Consider the following 16,198-nt stretch of genomic DNA (forward strand, 5'->3'; position numbering starts at 1 on the left):
TAAATAAAAGCGCAAAGCGGTCAATGCCGTACGGTGGGCCCCAAAAACCGATGGATATTGATGCTTAAGAATTTTTATCGCACGATTTTGTACGACCTACTCCTCCATTTGAATTGGGACGACCTCTTTGCCTCCATTGCCCAGGTCATTAATCACAAATCGGCACAGCAAGAAGCCAAAAAACGAATGCCATTTGTACCACCATTGCCCCGCTGGCAGGACAGACATCCCGCTCTGTTTTGGCCCACTAGAAGATTAAAGTTTTAATTGTTGCGATTCTATCGAGGAACATGGCCCAAACTATTATGCAGCTGTCCAAGAAGTTAGTCCAATTGCTGCTGCTTAAGCAAGTTCTTTAACTTTTGGTTTTGTCCATAGATTCTACATTTAAGTAGGAGTTTAAATCCCATTGTTTGAAGTCAGATTCAAGGTCTGCGACCTCATTTCAATAGGTGACTCGACCCGAAAAATCTCACATAGGCGCAGCAGGCACGCACTCCCTGGTGGAAAAGCGGGAAAAGTCGTCTTCTTAATCTTAATTGCGGCACATTAGCACAATAAACCAAACGAATGGCCAGACATTATCATAAATAATAAGGCAGCTTGGAATGGCTCAATGCGCGGCAGGACATCCGACCGACGTCCTTCCGCATTCGCAGTGGGTGATTGTGGAAACTGCTCCTAGATGCTGGTCACTCGTGGATTTTTGGTCCAGTGCTGAAATATGAATAGTGTTATATGGCAATATTGTCGGAATGATGTAGCCACGCCCGCCGGAAATGAGATTTGGGCAGCCATCCGCCCGCACACACACATGCCATAAATCGATGCTAATGCATTTTTGCATGTCCTCGGATCCTTCGAGAAACTTTAGCCTTATTAAGTATTAATTCATAGTTCCGCTTGCAATCAGTTTGGTTAATAATTCAGCTGGGGAACGCATTACAATAACATTCCAATCGAGACGGTTCGTTGTCCTTAATTGATGCAGGACATTTCCGCCCGTCTGCGAATGGGGATTTTAGGGGTACGATGGGCGTATCGCACAGATGCGATTTTATTGGATCCGCATTTGATTGATGAGCTCGCCGTGGGGGAGTATCTTTAATTGATCTGCGAATTAGCCAAGCATTGTTGCAGTCGAGGGAGCGTATAAAAAAGGAGCGTGTAATCATTTGCCATTAAATAAAGGGAAAACCTCAAAACAAAATTGCAATTACCGCACCGAGAGAGCAAAGCAAATAAACAGATGAATACTGGGACAGACGGGTCCTCCTGCACACAAAACATCTACAAATGACAATTCTAAGCATATAAATTATTGCCTTTTAACACCTATTCACACCCTCCTCTCTGTGGAAAATGTTGTTTTTCCTGCTGCCGGTGGTGGGTTTTTGCCCTTCCCCCGCCCCCTTTTAACATTTTTGCCATAAAGAAGTCAGGGTTGCAACATGAAAAACTATTAGCACTTTTAACGTTTAAGCGGATTAAGTACTGCAGGAGCAGGCTCAACGAAGGACCTTTAAGTGCGAGCAGTACGAGAGAGTGTCCTGCCAGTTGTCGGTTGTCCTTGTCGATGCTGCTATTGCTGCTCCTGCTGCTCTTGCTGCTGTTGCATGTCGCATGTGGTCGAGGCTTATGCCAGAAAGTGTCAAACAAAAACTTTCAACAGCCTCCTCCACACACCCTTTTTTCGGCCAGGCTCTTTCCCAAATTCAACTAATTTGCCAGCACACAAACAACAACAAACACCAGCTGCTGGGGCACAGAACAGAAGGCATAAAAAAAAACGGAAAAACAGCAAAAGTAACCACAGTAAAGCAAATAAACAATGCAAAAAAAAGAAAAGTGAGGAAATGGGAAATGTGAAAATATGTGCGAGTGTCGGTGAAAGGCCGAGGGCGGCGTCTGCGGCGGCTGTTTACATTGCAAAAAGCATTGAAGTGCAGTGAAAACAACACACGGCACAGCAGCTACACTGCACGAAAATGCAAGGTACAAGTAGCAAAATCTCAGTAAAATGTTGTGTATTTTTCAGATGAAATTAGACAATTTTAACTCTATTATAGATATATTTTCTTGACAATAAAATGTTATAAATTTATATAGGAAGTCATTGGTCTACAGAAGTAATAAAGGATAAAGGATATTCGTTTCGAGTTTGGCAATATAGGTTATCAGTCTTTTGAAGTCAGAAGTTTGAAGTCTTAATCGTGTTTGAGTCCTTTTTTCGACCAGTGCAGTTAGCACCGAAGGGTCTTGAACAGATTGGCCATCGGTGGAATCATGCCTGTACGCATATCCTGGCTGGACTTCGTTGAGGCATGCTTAATGCTATCAACACCATTACCGGTCGAGTGAGCGGCCCTCAAGCGGCGGCACCACCTATATCACACCAAACCACCAACCCAACCACCCAGATCCCATCGCAAGTCTGGTGGTCCGTTGTTGTCAATTCAATTCAATTGTTTTGCCTTTTTGCGCAAATGTCCTGCAATCACGACGCGGCCTGTTTGCCAGCCGCTTGTTTATTTGCTTGTTTGTTTGTAGGTCCGGCAGTGCAAGTACCCCACTTCCACCCAACCCAATCCCACCCCATCCCCGCCACCCAATTCCACTTCAGATTCTCAACAGCCCTCAACTGTTGCCTGTTCGTAACGCACCCGCATTGTGACTTCCTGGCGACGGCAAAGTAAATCGAATCCGAATCGTAATCCGCTTGGCCTGTCCGGCGGCAGCTGAGTGCACCGAATGAGTCACTGCACCCACAGTCACATACACGCACACTACCCATATTGTACAAACATCCAATACTGCATTCAGGTGACCAATCTTAATGTTCAATATTGAGTTTTCGCCGAAACCTGAAGCGAATCGTGCGTCTGCAACTAATTGAGGAATGTTGCAATAGCTGCAAGGATGCAAAAACGGAAGGAGCGGCAGCAGCTGCATGGTAAATCCCAATCCTGTCCTGCAATTCGAACATAGATTTGATTTGATAACGGTTCAAGACCATTTAGGATTAGACATTGTTATTGCTAATAATAATTTTATTTTATTGAAATTAATAACAAGCAAAAATGAAAAACATCTGAGCATGGCGAATTTTAGTTACCTCCCGTTGTATAATTAACATTTTTTCGGAAATCCGTGATTTCCTTTTGACACATTTGCAAATTACTCCAATTACCTTTTTATCGACCTATTTAAGAACTAATTAAGAAAAACACAAAATAAAAATGTTGCATATGAATTTAATCTACTGTGATTAAAGTCAAAGTGTGCACCAATAAAAATGATTTGTTTTTTTTTTTTAATTTAATGGGACAAACTTTACCTTTAAAGTTGCCGAAGGACGAGAGCTTCACTCGGCGAATTCGTATAAATTCAGCTCATTTCACGCTGACCGCCCCCCAGATTGTTCCACTTGCTTTAGTGGACATGGCACGGGCCAGATTGCGTAATCGTTTTTCATCCGCGAGGACCCCTGAGAGTTGGTCCATACCTGACCAGCCAGCCCACCTGTATTGCCAGCCTGCCCCCATCCCCTTCCACCGCCCACGGCGTTCTGTGTGCTTGATGTTCGCATTTTCGAAAAACAAATTTATTTTCAAGCGCGCCCAATAAATTGAAACTGACTGACCCACCGCCATCGCCTGTTGACCGTTGACTCGGCGGCAGTTGTTTCTATTTCCATTTTCCGGGAAAAATGTTGCGGAGGGGGAGGATTATGTCTTTATGTGCATATTTTGGAATTTTATAACCGTTGCGTTGCGTCGCTGACAGTTGAGGGGGGGAGTGGGGAGCGTGGAACGCGGACAGATTCCTGTTTTTCACTTTTCAGCCAGATTTCGCCATTACTTCTAATGAAGTCAAAAGCCCCGTTGCTACAAGAGCGGAAACTGAAACAAAAGCTGAAACAAAAGCAGCGACAAAGGGCCAAGAGCAGGGGGCTGGGAAGGCGGTTGGAAAATATTCAAATTAATTTCAGGACATCTCCTCCTGTTGGACATAAGTTCCTTTTGACCAGGTTGTTGTCGCCATATTTTGCGTGTCCGCCGTTTTTAATCCTGACTTATGGACTTCCGTATTCGGTTTCGTCATCAGCGTAATGCCTGCTGGTTGGTTGGTTGGTTGGTTTTCCCTTTGTTTTCCGCCGGACAAACTGCTGAATCGCTTTTTACGGTTATCCGAATGACCCGTGGGTGGTTGTTGCCCAATGCCCCTGGTGCAAATGTTGATGTTGATGTTGTTCCTGCTGTTTAGTTTTAATTACACGCGAGCCTGCCCTCGGTGGTCACGCCTCGATAACTTGATTTTCCAGCTCTTACTCATGTGAAAAGTGACAGCGTTGCGTTCACCTGGGAACTCATCGCGTAACTTTCACTCACCGAAACTAGCAGGACATGCCGCACTTTGTCTCCCACTTCGAAATGTTGCCAAGGCAGTTCGAATGTTGCCAGCTGATTTCCCAGCAACAGCTCGCTTCCAGCAACATTGCTGAAGGCAGCCCCCCTCATTTCGGAGCAAAATTCGGAGTGGCATTCGTGGCGAAAATATGATAGGGGTAGTTTTCATATGCCGCTCTCTATGCAAAAAGCTGACGAAGAGTGACTGCTGAGCTCAAATAGCTTCAAGCGACAGGTGAACAACATGATATGACAGCTTTACATGATCAATTTATTATATGTGGCTTGTGCTGAGAAAAGTGGCTAAAAGTTATTTTAAGCCCGAAAGCGAAATATTGGAATATAAAAATGAAAAAGTGCAAGTAAATTATACCTATCGTTCGATTTTTAACGTGCCTTCAAAATAAGATAATATATAAATTAGTTTTTTAAGTGCCAGTTTCAAAGAAAAGAGTGTGAGTGCACGAACTTAAGTACAAAGAAAGAACAATCGAAACAAACGCCATTTGTATTTATTTTGTTATTGTCTTTTGTAAACAAAACTGTTAATTATGTTTTATGGCCAAAGCCAGGGCAGCGCAGCCTAGTGTCTAACAACTTGAGTTGTTGGTAATGCCCAATTCGCCGTGGCACAGTTGTCCTGCGGCGAACTGGGAGAGAGCCAGCCACTTTTCGCTCTCTGAGCAGTGTCCGCTCTCTCCGCCGCTCGGGTGGCCTCGTGAGCGTTGCCGAAGGGAGCCGAAGCTGCCCGAAGTGTTGACCCGAACCCGAATGCAGGGCGCTGAGAAACGACGGCGAACGGCCAGCAGTGTTTCAGTTGAAAGTGAACCCTTCGACGCAGTTGACACGAATCGCGCGCGACTCGCTCTAAGTGTTTTCCAGCAGGAGCAGAAATCCTGAAGCTGAAGCCAAAAGCCCCAGCAGGACATCAGCTGAGCCAGCAAAAAGGATTCTAGCTGCAGTATAGTGGTTATTTGTGCAGTGTGCTAACCTAAAAGCAAGCAGTTCTCAGACTGCAACTAACTAAAACGAGACAAGTGTATAAACTAAGCTAATAAGATATAAGAGTGCAAAACTTGAAGGATAATAAAACCGGAAACGATCGCTCGTCACATGAATTCCAGTGGCGCTGGCCCAGGTAATAATTTGCAGCATATTAGTGAATTCTTGTGGGAGCTGTTCGCACTGAAATATTCAAATTGGCAGCGAATGTCGCTTAGAATATAAACGTGTACGTGCTGCAAGGACTCGACTTGAGCCAGTGTTTACATTTTGGATTTTATGCGATAATACTCAACGCCATCAGCGGCAGAAGTGGGAGCTTCGCTATATGGGTGGCTGGGTTATTCGGTGGCTAGGAGCCCAGGTGGGCGGGTTGGTTGGCTTTGTGGCTGCCTTACCCCCGCCAGCTGCCAAATAAATAAAGCAACAATAACAGGGCGGGCAATAAAAGCCACCGCCAAGGGCTCAAACGCCGAACGGTCTTAGCCAAGAAGAGAGTCTGCGAAAGTAAGCAAAGTAACAAAACCAATTTTCATTGTTTTGCGGTGGCTTCCAAGTCGCACTTTCCTCTTGTTTTTTTTTTCGGCTTCTTGCCTTCAGAAACCAGAAGTATAACAAAATTTCCCTCAGCACACACACACACACGCACACCCAGTGGGAAAAATAAGGAAAATGTGCAAATGCCAACATGAAATGAAGTAGAACTTGGCATGTGGCGTCCTTAGTTGTATATATGTGTGTGTGTGTGGGTGTGCTGGTGGGAAAATGTTTGTGAAAATGAGAAATGAAATAAACACATGCAATGGCGAAAAGCGAAGAAACGCGAGAGCTTCATAAAAATCCGCTGAATTTAAATACTTAAGAGCATTCGCCGAAAGGCATTCCTGCCGACTTCTCTCATTTGGCCAAAAGTTTTTGCGGGCCTGAAAGAAGAGGTAAATACCCAGAAGCTGTGTAAATTAGGATCCAGATCCAGGCAGACTTAATCCCGGAGAAGCAAACGATAATAGGGATATCATACGATGGCGCTGTGGAATAGGGGCTTCGAGTTCTTTGTGGCATAAATAAGTCGTTTGCAGCTGTTCGTCGGCATTTATTTGGCTGCCTGTTCGGGCCAACACAATTGTTTCTGGCATTTGGTTAGCCTGCAAGTATTCCGCATTCGAGACGTGTACACCAATTTCGTATGCTAAAATGTTCGCAAAATCGGAAAGGGAAGCCCGAATCCTAACCACACAGGCATTGGCAGCCCCAAAGGGGCGAAGACACGCGCTGGCTGCCATTTAATGCAATTGATTTGTGTTGCCTAATTCGGTTAGACGCGCTTCTACAATACCAATGTGCGAGCGATTCGAAGCACTGAGAGAAAATATGGCAGTTAGCATGATTCAGGACACCATCGGTGGTCTATCAACACTGTTTTGTCAGGGAAATCCCTATAAAAGCACTAACACTTTGCACAAATTTAAAAGAGATTTAAAAAGCCAGACTTTCTGGGTACTTCTCAATTCTTGGCAATTAGCAGATGAGCAGGAACTCGTTTGAAATATACTTTATGAATGCCAGAGTAATCCGATTATGGTTTTTTCCTGTGCAGCAGCCATAACACTTGCAAGACAAGACAGCCTATCAAGCAATTTGCTCCGAAATTGCCAGTTTTAATTCCATTATGGAAGGGGGCGGGTGGCAGGGGGGCAAGGCCACTTCACTTGGCTCGTGCCCACACACCCACAAACAAATCCACACCCACACCCACTTGAATGGCTCCTTTGTTTCAGCTCCTTTTTTGCCAACGCACACGCACGCCCCAAAAGTTGATTGATATTCAATTGGTAGGCTTTCCCAGTGCTTGCCCGCTTTTCCGCTTTCCCACCGCCAGTTTTCCTCGATTTCCTCCGCCTTTGTTGGCCGCTTGCGGTTTGGATTTGCTGCTACACGATACGCTTTAATCTGCTCAGCAGCCAAGATGGCCAGGGCAATAGGAAAATCGGCGAACATATTGCCGGGATTGGCTTCCCTCGAAGTTCGAAGCCTCGGTCACGCCACAAGTTGTTGGCCCCCAACCCGCCCCCTTTAGACGGGTTTTCTTTTCTCCGGCCTTAAGCGCTTTAAGTAATTTATAAACGCCTTTCGACCAGCCGAAACAAAAGCAATAACAACTTTATTGGATTTGCTTCTCTGCCATGCACTTTGGACTTGGTCTTATTCTTACGAGCGTTTCTCCAGTTCAGCATTGTCTTGCCTTTGGCAAGAAGTTGCGTTCAAGCCCAGTTCTTTTTTTGTCTCGGCTTTCTCTGTGCTGTGTGCTGTGTGTTGTGTGTTAATTGAATGCGATTAGGCGGCCAGAGGAGCTTTGTGCTGAGTGCTGATGGCTGTGGTTGTGGGTCGCCAATTGCAGGAGATAAATTGTAGCTAAGCCGCCTAACGAGCTCTTCCATGGTGGTTGTCAAGGTGACAACGCAGCACCCCGGGCCATCTAAGCCGCCAGAGCCACCCAAAATCGAGCCAACCACCAACCGCGTGGGTCGCCGCTATTCATTGGAAATTCAATGCGGTGGCCATATCATTTACGACATCGCCCATTAAAAGCCAGAAAGCGGAGGCTTCCGAAGATTCCGTGACCACATTTTTAACATTTTAATTATGGCTGAGCGTAACGTGATATCTGTGCGTACTCATATTCCGCGGGCCATCGCGATAAAGCTGAAAAATCAATAGCAATTTCACGAGAGCGATGGCGAACTTTAAGAGGAATATTGCTTAGATATATTCAAAGTTTCCTGATGCCATCGCTGTCACATGGCACATCTCATCCCACATCCTACCTCAATTCACTTGGCATTGCGGTCGAAGGGCACTTTGCACAGTTTTTCCTGCCAATTTGCTCAATTTGTATTTCAAATCATGCCGGCAATTTAAATGCCTCGAGAAAGCTTCAAGCGACTCGAAGTCCCGGAGGGGCGGGTATGTACCATGTACCATCTACACACCCACAATTTCGGAATCGAGGATACCCTACGAAACTATGCCACCTTCTTCCTGTTTTTCCTTGTATTTTTTCCGGCAGGCTCTCAATGTGATATATATTACAAAGACGTGGTTTAAGTTCGGCACAAAGTGGCTGGAATTTCATGAATTTCATTTGAATTCGTAATTGGTTTTCCTTTTGCCGCATCGGAATCGTGAAGAAGCTGCTGCCTTGGCATCGCTATTTTCAGCCATTTTATTTATTTAAATTTCAGCCGCTGCCTGTTTTTTATCTGGCTTAGAATTTTTATTTGGCCCAGCCTTTGCTCAATATTCTGGGCCAATTTAACTAACTCCAAGTTCATAGTTCGTTCGTTGGCATAGAAATCAAGTGGAGTGGTTACAGGGAAAGAAAAATGTTCGCTAATAAATGCGGAAGCAAGTTCACGTAGTGACGAAACGCACCTGAGGGTGGTATTAAAAGCAATAATTTTAGGTAATAATTTAATTCATTTCATCTAAAATCCTTATTGTTTTTTCTTTATGCTGAAGTGCTTATTAGACTGTAGAGTATTTAATCTTTTAAGTATATAAAATATCCTTTTAAGCATTTTTTATTAGGCTCAAACCCAATTTAAATAATAATAGAATATGTTTCCTCATTTTTTCCCGTGCCCATTTGGGACTGCCCCAACTTGCGACTGGCAATTCGGATTGCCGTAGCGCAAGGATACAAAATTCGCCGGCAAGTCAGTCGTCTTTGGGCTGTTTTCCTCACGTTTTCCGCTGGCGCTGCATTATGTTGGTTCATTTTCGAAGGCGGCGCACGCCCCATCGTTGTAGTTGTTGCAAAGTTTTTAATTAAATTTTATGTTGACTTTTGTGTGCTGGTGTGTATGTATGTATGTATGTCTGTATCTGTGTCTGTGTCCCGCTCCAATCCGTAGTTGAAGCTCCCATTCCGTAGGTTCGTGCGCCCCGTTTCCTTTCCCTAATGTATGCCGCCTTGTGCTCCAGTTTACACACACACTCTGCGCCATGGATGCGCCCGCCCCAATCCCTGCCACGCCCACTCGGAGCCTCGACTGTCATTATTGCAATCTTTGTGAATGTTCAACGACTTTACACAAAATATTTAGTAGCCTGGCAGAAATTTGTGTACCAAAATATTTGCGTACAAATTTGTTTATTGAAAGCAGCTGCTTTCTAGGCGGACGTCGATGAATCTTGGATACTTGGATCATGGGATGCCTGAAATGTTTGTCCAGGCTCCCCGACTTCTCTGGGGCGGATTAAGTTTTGGCGAAACTTTGCCTCAATTTCGGGGATCCATTAAAAAGTTGGCGTTTCACAGAGACAAGGCTGAGATTGCCTGAATACACGCCGCCGATAAGTTTCATTAATTTGTCCTTAAAGTTTTCTGCGCTGAATGCATAGCACACATTAAAACTCTAATTATCTGCATTAGTAATGGCTTACGAGTGCCGTGCCAAAAAAAAAAACAAAATTAGAACATGATCTTGATAGAACGCAACGCTAATGAAACCAGGAGTGTTTAATGTGACTTTTGGGCAATTTTCCTAGGCATCAGCCCAGAAAAAGAAGGGGTTAACCCTACAGCTACGTTGGCAGCCATTTTCACGCCCAATTTCCAGCAATTTTTCATTGCCATAGCCAAGGTTTTCACTAATTACTTCAAGCTTCAAGCTCCCCTGGTAACTGGAAAAACTTTGCTTGTAATTTAACAAATCATTGCAAGGGTTACACATTTCACTCATTTCGGATGCGGGGGCAAAAAAGTCCCACGGAAGCATCCTTTTCGCCATCTTGGCTGCGCAAAAAAAGGGTTCTTTCTTCGGGGCGGACTTTCTCCGCCGGCTTTTCAGACTTTTCCCGCTGTTTGCATTTCTAAATGTGCAAATAAATGTATTCAAAATGTGTGCCATTGCTTGCTGTTTATTTTCGCTCTCCTTTCAGTTGCATACTTTTTTTGCGCTCTGAATTTCTTTCCTTTCTGCTCCGTCAGTTGTGTTTCCCCTTTTTTTTTGTTTTGTTTAAGCCATTGTTGTGACATGAAAATAGTTTTATTTGCATTTAGATTATTTGCCGTATTTTCGGGCCTGATCTACGAATGCCCCACCATTAGCACTTGTGCGGGTTGCCAGGTGAAGGTGCCTTTCCTTTGATTTCCGCCATGGCTTTTGTTGGATTTCCACTACCCGGTTGTTTCTTTTTATTTCCTTCGAACAAAAATAAGTTTATCTTGGGCGAAAAAGGGTTGGCCATTGTACTGTGGAAAAAGATCAAGCGCTGATAACAATTTTCACTTTGTGGCAAAACATCTTTTTTCGTCGTCGGTCGCACACAAAGGGAAGCCCAAATTAATCAAAATATTAAAAATAGCCAGTAGGGCAGTTGCAAATTTCATGAATTGTGGCCACAAAGACATTTTGCACCAGCTCCTCTTTAAATGCTCGCCAGGATTCTTTTCCTCGGCCGCAGCTAAGCAGCTGCGAATTGAAGAAAAGGTCTGCCGGAAAACCTCAATCACGCAGAAACAATTTCTCGGGTAGAGAAAAAGGCGAGAGGCAGGCCCCAAGGAGCCCAACGAATGGAAAACAAAGGGCTGTGAAAAGCATTTTCCCCAAACAATGGCTGGCCACCAGGCGGTCGGGTATTTCGGTGGGTCTACCATTTCCCGGGCCTACTCATCTGGAGCGGCAGCGGCGGCTTTTAACGCGCCTTTTGAGCTTCTGGGTGCGGGTGCGCGGGGAGTGCGGAAAACCCGGAAAGGTCCTAGCTGGAGATTTTCTTTTTTTTCTGTATCGGCCCCTGAAAAGTGCTAACTGGTCTGGCTTTCGGTCTGGTGTGAAATTGATTTAATGAGTTTTTTCCATCAGGAGAAACGTCGTGTTGTGCTTAAATTAAAGTTGCAAAGCTCCTCAGCTGGCGAGGCGTTGGTGTGTAATGAATCTGTGGACTGGACAGGGAGAATGCCACAGGCCAAGTTTGACTTTGACATGCTCTTTGATATTTCACATATTCGGGGAGAAAATAGGATAGATTTTACTACTAATGCACTGGAGAAAATTGGAGTATAACTATAACTGAAAGGTAGGCCCATATGGTTATGGAAAGTAACTTAACGTTAGGCTCAAATTGGTATCACCTAAGTAGCTGAAATTTCAAGGACATGTCTGTCATGATATCTTCTTGTCACACACACATGTATTTTGCCAGTGCAGAAGGCAAACACAAGTTGATTTGCGGGCCAAAGCCAAAGTTAATGGGCCGTCGGTAAATGGGTTGTGGCCTGGCTAATTGATAGCGCATAATTGAAAAGCCATCAAAACGTAACAAAATGAGCCGAGAGCCCATAAACTGGAAAACTGAAAACTGAAAACAGTTAAACGGGAAAACAGGAAAACAGGTGACGAGCGGTGCGAAGCTGTCACTTTGTTTGCGTACCTGACACAGCTAGTTAGCTGCCATTTGCATACCGAGCGGTAATTACTGCAGCCTCCGGCGAAAGAGCCTTCATTTCGGATGACTGGATGGCAGGATGGCAGGAGATTCCTGCTGCCGGCGAGCATTTAACCTGCTCCTCTTCCTGTCGCCAGAAGAGTCCTTGCCGCCACTGTATCCATGCTGCTCCTATGTGTTTTGTGCTGCGAAATAATTGATATTATAATTTAGCAGCGCGGCGACTTTTATGTCTGCAACGTGTGCCGTCGAAATAAAATACTCCACCGAGACGAGGTGCCGAGAAATTCTCCAACACCCCGACCCACACATCCATCCGCCGGATTGAGTGGGGCTCTGAATGGGAATGGGGATGTGGTGGAGCGGAGTGGTGGGACATGTGCGAGCTGAATTGAAATTAATTTGAACTACTTAAATGGCTGTGGAGTAGACGACTCCTGCTACTGTTTTATTTATTGCCTTTGTGTGTGCCAGCTGCAGATCGCAGCACATTCCGCTTCAGTTTCAGTTTCGGTGTCAGTTTGCGTCTCAGTTGCAGGACGAGTCGGTGCCTTTCAGCTAGACATCCTTTGTGGCCTTCTCGTCATGGCGTGCACGGTAGTGCCAGTCCTAGTCCTGTAGTTGTAGTCCTGTCTCGGTTATTAATATGCGAAATTAGCGCTTCACGGTTCTTTAATTAAAATTCTGTCAGCGACGCTGACTTTATAAGCATTCATTAGTTTATTGAGTTGCTGTCACACGACAGAGTGTGTTTTTGTGTGTGTGGCGTCAGGCATTTCCCTGATGAAGCCATCGTGGGGTTCAAATTGCACTCGAGCTTAATACGTACAGAGAGAGAAAGGGTTCTAGTATCAGTTCGCCAGGTAAAGCTCTTATCATAATATTACATATATTACCTACAATATTTTTCTCTGTGTACCTATACGCCCCTTGACAAACGAGCAGTGCCATTAGCAACAGTTAATTGCCAGTGGAGCGGGTCAAAAAAGTCAATAAGCGCAATTTATTTCATCGACTCAATTCGATTTGATTCCGACGGGCTAGCCATCACACTTGGGCGTCATACATTAGGACTTCCGTTGTCCAACATTCACGAAACAAAATCAAAAGCAATCTAAACACTAAACACATTTGCTGAAAGAATTTGTAAGCACTTAGACATCATTAAAGCCAGTCGCAGTGGGTCACATAAATTGGCAGCACAAACGCACACACCGAGATGGCCCGAATATCGGCAAAACTTTTCCAATAGTCCACCGCAAACGGCAGAGGACACGCAAGGATATTGTACATGGGGCACAGGGAAAAAACTTATAATTGAATATTAAGACACTTTGTCGTTTAATGTGGTAATTAGAGTTAATAACGCCAAAAGCAGAGCAACGGCTTGGAAGAGGCAAACAAAAAAATGTATCACTAAGTCGGCCCATAAAGGTCCCTCAAAAGGACCCCGAAGGAAACGGGCCGAAGCTATTTCAGTTTCAAAAGGAAAACTTTCTGCCCTTCGGCAAGTCTGGCGGAAAGGCCAGCGTCTAAGCAGAAAAGCTGGAAATCAAGCAACAGCTTTTGTGTCCACTCACACACACTCGCACTCACCCACAAACACACACACACATATATAAACACAAAAAGGCGGCACGCATATTCATAAAGCAAATGAAAACTAGCAGGCGAAAGCAAGCTGGCAAAGCGTTTTGCTGGCCACCAACGAGAGCGACGCCCAGGAAGTCGGCCTAACCGCCAGAAGGAAGCCAACTTAAACCAGTTGGCCAGGACTACACTTAGAAAATATGTTAGTTCTCAGAGTTCGGACCAAAATTCCCGATTTTCTTAGCTCTCGAACTTTGCAAGTTTTTAAGACAATATTGAAGTTTCCTTAAAAGAAATGTATCTTTCAGTTTGCACTTTTAGCATAGTTCATTTTTCACCTATAAAGTTAATTATTTTTCACCGTGTTGCAAGTTTAGAACTGAGAACCTGAACTATATAACTCGCTGCAGGCTAGACGCGCAGGCCGCAGTTGAAATTCCAAGAAAGCAGTTTTTAATTGCCATGGCCGAGTCTTTAGGGTGACTCCCTTGACTTCCACTTTCCGCCCCTGGAAACTCTCGGAATTCTCCAGCCCGCGAAGGTCGTTGTCATTTATGGGACCGACAAAACCATTCACTGCCCCGCCTGTCAGCGTATCTCGAGCGTTTCTGCTGTCCCCTTGGGCAGGGCAAACAATTAAAGAGCACAAACAGTAAATTAGATGTTTACTCTCGGAACCAGCGTGAAATGGATCCCGGCCAGCTGGAGAACTGGAGAGCCGGGAGAATAAGGCGAAACGTGTCACTGAGCCAATATGCCTAAGCTTTTGGCCCCAGCGCCAATTTCTTTGGCCATTTTTTTGTATCTTCCGATCCCAGCTCGCTATGTTCAACCACTTGCACTTCCATTTACATAAACAATTTGTCAAACTGTCAGTATTTTGTGTGCTTTTTTCTCGACTCGAGCTGTCAGCGCAGACAGCTGGCAAAGGTGGTGGCTAAAATGGCGAGGTAGCTTCTTGGCCCGCCAACTTGGTCAATTTGCGTTGTCAACGGTGATGGAGTCGGTCAGTGACCCAACGCCTTCGGCGGGAAATTGCAAACGAAATGAACTTGTTCGCACACACACACACACACCACACCACGTCGCGCAAATTAATGAGCGTGACAAAGGCCTAGAGCCCGGAGGGGTTCCGGGTATCCAGGGGTCAAAGGGCGGCACTGTCCATCAGGCAGTTGGCCAACTCGGCAGCCAGACAGCCAAACAAGCTGAGCAGAAGGAGGACGGGTGGCAGCAGGAGTGTCCTGGGGGCAGCGTCTTCGTCAACATGCGTTGACATTCTAATGACACTTACTTGACATGCTGTTTGTTAATGGTAATCAATAAATTATCTGCCACGTTGTTTAAGGCCATGTTTTTGTGTGTGCTCGGCTATAATTGATTTGGCCCCGTCGTGGGAGTGGATAAGCCGGTGATTTATTGAGTCGCGTCTTCGCTCTTTATTTAGCCGAAGGTATTTCAATTTGTTTATTAATCACAGCTGGTCTTTGGCCTGGGCTTGGCTTGGCTAGGCTTTGGCCTTCCTGTTGACAGAAGCATTGCATGTCATCAGATATCCTGGGGCAGGAGAAACTCCGCTGCCAGTTGAGTGTGCTTTTTCGGGACTGAAAGTGGAATTTCGTGGGGCAGAAATGCGAAAGTCATTTGGGCGTTAAACAAAGAACACCTGCTGCTGGCTTTGGTTTTGGTTTTACCTCCGTTTATCAGTGCGTGCCCGTCATAATGCCGTCATGCGAATTTCCTGGCCAGGGAAACAGGGAAATCCTAGCACGCTTCTGGGATGGAATCTTCCTAAGACGAGCAATCAATATTCCCAATAACGTATTATTATTGCCATTCCTGCCAGCGGCATTTTCTCACTGCTCGGCAGCTCCACTCCACTTGGCATTCTCTCGATTCGGATTGGGATTTTGGCTTTGGCTTTGGCTTCCATCTCGACTACCGACTTGGGCACCATCCTGGCCAGCTGACGCCACAGGAGAAGTGACAGGCGAAGGGAAATATAACTAATACGCCCCGGATTCGTATTCGTATTTGCAATCCTTTTGCTGCGATGTTCTCCCATTTGTTGTCTGTGTGTGTGCAATTTTGTCTGTTTTCGCATGTTGCGTATTATTTTTTATGTCATACGAGGATTTTCATTCAATCTCGTTGTCTTTTACATTACTGTCTTTGTTTCTGCTTCTGTATCTGTAGCTGTTCTGCTGCTCCTGCAACTCTGGCTGTCGCTTTATGGCATAGTCAACAATTTTATTCGTTACTCATCCGCCCCGTTGCCGCTTCCAGCCTCCCAAAAACGCCCTCTGTTAGCAACAAGCGTGTTCTACCAGCTTTCCCTGTTTGCTCACCCAGTTTAGTCCGCCTTTTTTGGTGTTTGTTTTTTTCGTGTTTGGGTGTTTGCTCTGGCGCTGTTTTCAATATTTACTTGGCCATTTATTTATTTGTAGGTGTCGAAAAGGTTAACTTCCATTGCATATCGCTGCCGCTTTTGTTCTTTTATTATTATTATTGCTATTATTATTATTATTGTTGCCTTGGTTGTGTTCTAACTGCTGATTGCCATTCAAAATGCGGTTGCGGATTTCATTCGACTCCGCATTGTTCGTGCTCCGAAAATGGCAAAAATGGCAAAACTGGCAGAACTGGCGACATTTTGCCTCTCTGCTGTCGATTTTTTGACTCCAAAATAATGGTTTGGCCTGCGGTTTTTTGTGTTGGCAATTTTTCATGCTGTCATTTTATTGATT

The 16,198-nt window shown here is 45.0% G+C and overlaps 1 protein-coding gene across 1 annotated transcript in view; it reads left to right on the forward strand.

Moving 5' to 3' along the window:
* The first annotated feature begins 5,197 nt into the window (after positions 1 to 5,197).
* LOC6729174 (MAM domain-containing glycosylphosphatidylinositol anchor protein 1) overlaps positions 5,198 to 16,198 on the forward strand; it is a 62,230-nt gene continuing 51,229 nt past the window's right edge. Inside the window, exon 1 of the mRNA XM_016177314.3 lies at positions 5,198 to 5,547. The gene's annotated coding sequence lies outside the window, so the exon portion shown is untranslated. The remainder of the gene's footprint in view (positions 5,548 to 16,198) is intronic.

Source organism: Drosophila simulans, chromosome 3R (genome assembly GCF_016746395.2).
Source record: "Drosophila simulans strain w501 chromosome 3R, Prin_Dsim_3.1, whole genome shotgun sequence".
NCBI lineage: Eukaryota > Metazoa > Arthropoda > Insecta > Diptera > Drosophilidae > Drosophila > Drosophila simulans.